Source organism: Hyla sarda, chromosome 4 (assembly GCF_029499605.1).
Source record: "Hyla sarda isolate aHylSar1 chromosome 4, aHylSar1.hap1, whole genome shotgun sequence".
In the NCBI taxonomy this organism is placed as follows: domain Eukaryota; kingdom Metazoa; phylum Chordata; class Amphibia; order Anura; family Hylidae; genus Hyla; species Hyla sarda.
The window spans coordinates 94,489,066-94,494,690 of record NC_079192.1 but is presented as its reverse complement, the minus strand read 5'-3'; positions in this window follow the sequence as shown (position 1 = coordinate 94,494,690).

Here is a 5,625-nt window from a genome sequence, read left to right as displayed (position 1 = left end):
TGGCTATCACAGAGGCTTGGTCCCTGCCTGATTTTCATCAATACCCTTGGGGATCAAGGAAATAGGAGGGAAGATGTAGGCCAGCCTGAACCTCCAAGGGATTGATAGAGCATCTACCGCCAAGGGATTGTCCTCTCTTTAGAGGGAACAGAATCTGTCCACCTTGGCGTTGAACCTCGTTGCCATGAGATCGATCTCTGCATGCCCCACCTGTGCGTGATCTGATAAAAGAGGTCTGCATGGAGAGACCACTCTCCTCTTCTCAGGCGATCTGCTATTACATTGTGACTACCCCGGATATGAACGGCCGATAAGTGGGTGCGGTTCAATTCTGCCCAATCCAGAATCATATCTCTCTCTCTCTCTCTCTCTCTCTCTCTCTCTCTCTCTCTCTCTCTCTCTCTCTCTCTCTCTCTCTCTCTCTCTCTCTCTCTCTCTCTCTCTCCTCTCCCTCTCCCCTCTCCCCCTCTCCCCTCTCCCCTCTCCCCTCTCCCCTCTCCCCTCTCCCCTCCCTCTCCCCTCTCCCCTCTCCCCTCTCCCCTCTCCCTCTCCCCTCTCCCCTCTCCCCCTCTCCCCTCTCCCCTCTCCCCTCTCCCCTCTCCCCTCTCCCCCTCTCCCCTCTCCCCTCTCCCCTCTCCCCTCTCCCCTCTCCCCTCTCCCCTCTCTCCCTCTCTCCCCCCTCTCCCTCTCTCCCCCCTCTCCCTCTCTCCCCCCTCTCCCTCTCTCCCCCCTCTCTCCTCTCCCCCCTCTCTCCTCTCCCCCCTCTCTCTCTCTCTCCCCCCTCTCTCTCTCTCCCCCCTCTCTCTCTCTCCCCCCTCTCTCTCTCTCCCCCCTCTCTCTCTCTCCCCCCTCTCTCTCTCTCCCCCCTCTCTCTCTCTCCCCCCTCTCTCTCTCTCCCCCCTCTCTCTCTCTCTCCCCCCTCTCTCTCTCTCCCCCCTCTCTCTCTCTCCCCCCCTCTCTCTCTCTCCCCCCTCTCTCTCTCTCTCCCCCCTCTCTCTCTCTCCCCCCTCTCTCTCTCTCCCCCCTCTCTCTCTCTCCCCCCCTCTCTCTCTCTCCCCCCCTCTCTCTCTCTCCCCCCCTCTCTCTCTCTCTCCCCTCTCTCTCTCTCTCCCCTCTCTCTCTCTCTCTCCCCTCTCTCTCTCTCTCCCCTCTCTCTCTCTCTCCCCTCTCTCTCTCTCATATACCGTCATGTCCAGAAGATGCACTTCCCAACCTACAAGGGATGCGTCTGTGATAAGTATGATCCAGACAGGTTGGATCAGAGATTTTCCATCCTGGAGGTGAGCCCACCAACGTAGAGAGGACCGGACTTCAGGAGGACAGGGAGTGCATGGAATTTAGTCCCCTTGGACTGTGATCCCACTTGGCTAGTACTTCCGACTGAAGCGGACGTAGGTGTAACAAAGCCCAGGCTACCGCAGTTGCAGACATTAGTCCCAACATCTTCATTAGAAAGCGGAGAGTTACTCGCTTGGGGACTAAGAGAGATCGGGCTGTGTCCTGTACTCGTAGCTTCCTTTCGGGAGTTTTAGATTCCGTAGCAATGACTATTCATCTATCATAAAACCTAGGAATCTCACAGATGTGCCTGGTTGGAGATTGGATTTGTTCCAATTGATTATCCAGCCTAGTTGATGGAGAAAGGACACAGCAGTCTGAATATGTTGGGAAAGGATCGCTAGGGAGGAGGCTTTGAGAAGCCAGTCGTCTAGGTAAGGGACTATACACAGTCCCTGCAGTCTTAGAGCGGCTACCACAGAAACTACTACCTTGGTAAAGGTCTGAGGTGCCGAAGAGATCCCGAATGGGAGGGCGACAAACTGATAGTGTCTTAGATATCCCTGAATTTGAACAGCGATCCTTAAGAATCTTCTGGACCCAGGATGGATGGGGATATGAAAATAAGCATCCTTGCGGTCCAAGGTTGCCAGGAAGTCCCCTGGCATAAGAAGATTGATAACTGACTGAATTGTCTCCATTCGGAAATAGACTGGTTGAAGAACCTTAAGTCTATGATCATCCTCAGATCTCCTGTGGTTTTGGGAACCAGAAACACTGGAGAATAGATGCCCGCCCCCTGCTTTTGAGAGGGAACTTCCTCCAAGGCACCCTTCTGGAGATATTCCAGAATATAGGCTTCCAAAATCTTTTGTTTGTTGGAAGGTAGAAGTCTGGTTCTTACAAATTGACTGGAGGAGTATCCTCCAGATCCACTTTGTACCCTTCCGAAATAATTTGGGAGGACCCAGGGATCTTGGATATGGGTCCTCCAAGCATCTAAGAAATGGTGGAGACGTCCACCTACAGGAAGAGACGGGAAGGGAAGTGGGGATAGAATGGGAGCACAGGTTGGAATCCAAGAGCCTCGAGGAGGCCCGTAGTAAGGGCGCTGAGGATCTTCCACCCTTGGAACCCCTGGGGTGTCTACCGCCCCTTTGCTTTTGGGACCCCCAATCTTTTGGGGTCTGGCTTGGGAGCCAGATCTGGCTCCATACCTTTCACCTCGACCCCGAAAGGACTGCTGAGGAAGGTAATTCCCTTTCCAATCAGACAGTCCCTCCATAATGCGGTCGAGCTCAGTCCCAAAAAGAATGCCAGGCTCGTATGTCATGGCCCACAAAGTGTGCTTAGAGGAGGTATCAGACCTCCATGGCTTCAACCATAAGGGGCGACGCCCCGCAGAGGAAAGGGCCATGGTTTTAGCAGCCAACTTAAGCTGTTGAGGGGCGGCATCACAGAGGAAATCGATGGCTAAACTAGCCATCTTACAAGAGGCCAAAATGTCATCCCTAGAGACCCACTGGTCTAGGTCAGACTGAATCTGAGAAAATCTATTTCTCAGAAATTTAGCCACCTCAGAAGAGGCTACCGCCACAGAGGCGTACGCCGAGGCGGAGGAGTAAGAGCGCCGTAAAGCGCAATCGCGCTTACGGTCCATGGCATCCTGGAGGCTGGAGCCATCGTCAGAGGGTACCAATGTCCGCTTGGATAACTTGGAGATGGCCAAATCCACCTTAGGCACAGGTCCCCAGGAAGATACCTGGTCTTCCTGCATAGGGAACATGCTCTTAAAGTGCATGGTAAGCACGGGACCCTTCTCCGGCTTTTCCCATTTGGTCTTCATTAAAGACACCAGGGACTCATCCGCTTTAAAGGCCCTAGGCCCCTTAGAGGCGGATGTAGAGGCGTCACCCCCTTCGGCATCATGGTCCCCCGACCTGATAGACCTCAGCAGCTGCTGTGTTTTCTCCAGAAAGAAGAAGTACTGGAATTTGTCTTCCTCCTCAGATGAAGAGGACTGGGGGTCATCACGGGCTGCTTCCCCCAGACACTTCCATCGATCTTGGAGGCAAAGATGGTCTTGAACGCTTCGCGGACATCATGTGTTTTAATTCATCGATGGAAGCTCCCATGGACACGAAATCTTTGACCCAGACCACCATGTCCTCGATAGTGGGTTCTTGCTGGGTATGGTATCTGTCACGGCACGAGGGACAGCGAGAAAACGGATAGTTGTCCTCTAGCTAGGTCTGACAGTCGTAGCACGTTTTCTTTGAAGAAACCTCCCGGGAACCATCAGCCGACGACATGCTCTGTAAGATAAGAGCAGTTAAAAAATGGGAAGGGAAAAAAAGGAGAAAACTGTGTTAATCCAGTAATTAAAGCTTTACCAGAAGGAAAGCAATAAAAGCAACAAAAGAAATCACAGGTAGCAAGCTAAGAAGCCACAAGGTTTGATAGCAATTCACAAGATATAGTAGGCTGTTGAAACAAGCAAGCACTACCGCTCTAGGAGGCTGCCTGGACCTTCTGAGTGGGTTTATATAGGGCCCAGCACTAATTGGACCATAAGCCCCTGCCAATGTGGGAGGATTCAACATAAATTTCTAAATGGCAAGACAAAATAATAATAGAGGCTTACCAGCCTCAGTAAATATGAAAGGGTTAAAACCGCACATCACAAAATTTCAAATACTAAAAAGATTATCCTTATTATAGGAAAAGAAACTAAAGGGCCGCAGGTGACCTCAGACGCCACCTCCGACCAGCCCCCTCCAAGCAGAGCACGCACCGAAGGAAGGGCGATTCAATTCCCAGAGATGGAGGTGATGACAGACCCCACCTCCGACCCACCCCCTCCATGAACAGAGCGTGCAGAGCGCACACAGAAGGAGGCGGAAATTGAATTCCTAGAGACGGAGGTGACGTCAGACACCACCTCCGACCCACCTCCTCCCCGTAGCAACGCACGAGAATGCGCCATGGGGAGGAGAGACGGCGTTTCCCGCGCCAAGCTGGAGGCGAAGGGAACGCCGACACAGAAGAAATGCGGCACTGAGAGAAGGGAGCCGCTACTAAGGTAGGCAGAAAATCGTCTGCAAAAAGAAAGAGGGACTAGGAGAAAAAACCATAAGCCCCAGGCTGTCAAAATATAAAGGGGGGCCTGGAGCAAAGCTCAGACAGGACCCCACCACCAGTCTAACCTCTGTCCGGGAGGACAGAAAAAAACACAAGGGGGTTGTGCTCCTTCCCCTACTTATAGGGGGAGTGGGAGGGTCTAAAGCATTTATTTTTAGGTTGTAAATAAATTTCCACCGGTCCTCACCAGTACACGGGGGGGGGGGGGGGGGTTAATACCCCATCTGTGCCACTGGTTAGGACGTAAGGGAATACATAAGCCACCATCCTCATCTAATCCCTCCAGGTATCCCAGCACACATGTCAAAGCAGACAGACAACCATACACTCGTCTAATCAGCTGTCCCAGAAGTGCCCGAGATGAGTTGCCCACATCACATGAAGCAAGTGAGCATTAGGCAAGGAACAACGGCGGCAGCAGGAATCCATCCGCACCCCAATCCTGTGCAAAAAGGCGGGAGTTCGATACACCCGATGAAGCAAAAATAATTGGAACACTCGGTGAGCTTCTGACACTGCAAGCCAGGGAAACAATCTGCCTACTGCTCATCTGACATGGGACCCACATCTGACTCCCATTTATCATTAATATTCAATGGATAGGCCTCCTGTTAAGAGGACAGAAAGTCCCTATGCAACACAGATATCACACCCTTAGTAGAAATCTGAATGAACAGTTCATCAACTGCCACGGATAAGCCAACAGTCAAGTTGAGCGCATGACGCAATTGTAGATAACAATAAAAAAATGATTGAGGCAGCAAAAACTCCTACCGCAGTTGAGCAAATGACTTCAATATCAGCCCATCATACAGCTGAGAGAGATACAAAACTCCATGGGTGACCCAAAGGCAGACATCAGGTAGTATACGCAATTCGGACAGGCTAGGATTATGCCACAGAGGAGAATACGTGACAAACATAGGATAATGCAAAAGGGTCCTAAATTTCGTCCACACCTTACGGAAAAGTACAAAGGTAGGAGGGAGGACTGGGGGGCCTGTCTGTGCAGCCATTTCCAACAGATAAATAGGGGTCACCTTACCAATACGTCTTGATACTAGATCTCCCGTGCGCCCCATAGTAGTAAACTGTGCCCACCCTTTCAACTGCTCGACCTGTGACGCAAAAAAAGTACAACCAAGGATTTGGAATGGATAAACCACCCGCCTCCTTACCACGTTGCAACATTTCAAGGCAATTCCT